Here is a 706-nt window from a genome sequence, read left to right as displayed (position 1 = left end):
AGTTTGGTTTAGGTTTAGAGCTGATTAGTAGGCTAGAGTCGAAGATAGCTGCAACTCCACCTCCTCGGCCTGTGCCTCGAGGAATGTGAGTATTAATATGACTGGGAGGGGTGGATTCATTTAGGCTAACATATTCTCCATCACCCAGCCAGGTTTCAGTAAGACAAAATAAATCAATATCATAATCTGATATTAGTTCATTTACTAGTACACCTTTAGAAGAGAGAGATCTGATGTTTAAGAGTCCACATTTAACTCTCCTATTCGTTTGCACTATTGCTCTTGTGGTTTTAATTTTTATGAGGTTTTTATGCACAGCTCCTCTTCTGTTTACCTTTGATTTAAATAATTTCGATGGTTGGGGGGCAGACACCGTCACTTTTTTGGATAAGAAGTGTGTTAGACTGCGACTCTGCGTAGGGTTTTGGGTGGGTAACTGCTGAAAAAGAAGGGCAGAGAAGTGTGTTAGAGTGCGACTCTGCCTCCTGGTCTCAACTCTGGGTTGTCATGGATTTGGTCCACTAATAAACTTGGCCAGATTTCTAGAAATGAGAGCTGCTCCTTCCCAAGTGGGATGGATACCGTCTCTCCGGATCAGACCAGGTCTTCCCCAGAAGGTCTGCCAATGATCTACAAAGCCCACATCGTTTGCTGGACACCACCTCGACAACCAGCGGCGGAATGACGACATGCGGCTATACATGTC

The 706-nt window shown here is 44.5% G+C and overlaps 1 protein-coding gene across 1 annotated transcript in view; it reads left to right on the top strand.

Annotated features, from left to right (window-relative positions):
• unc5da (unc-5 netrin receptor Da) overlaps nt 1–706 on the top strand; it is a 183779-nt gene that overhangs the window by 158634 nt on the left and 24439 nt on the right. The gene's annotated exons all lie outside the window — the stretch shown is intronic.

This window comes from Micropterus dolomieu, linkage group LG13, assembly GCF_021292245.1.
Source record: "Micropterus dolomieu isolate WLL.071019.BEF.003 ecotype Adirondacks linkage group LG13, ASM2129224v1, whole genome shotgun sequence".
NCBI classification, from domain to species: Eukaryota; Metazoa; Chordata; class Actinopteri; order Centrarchiformes; family Centrarchidae; genus Micropterus; species Micropterus dolomieu.
The sequence above is the reverse complement of the archived record's forward strand: the minus strand, read 5'-3'. Positions and strand labels throughout refer to the sequence as shown.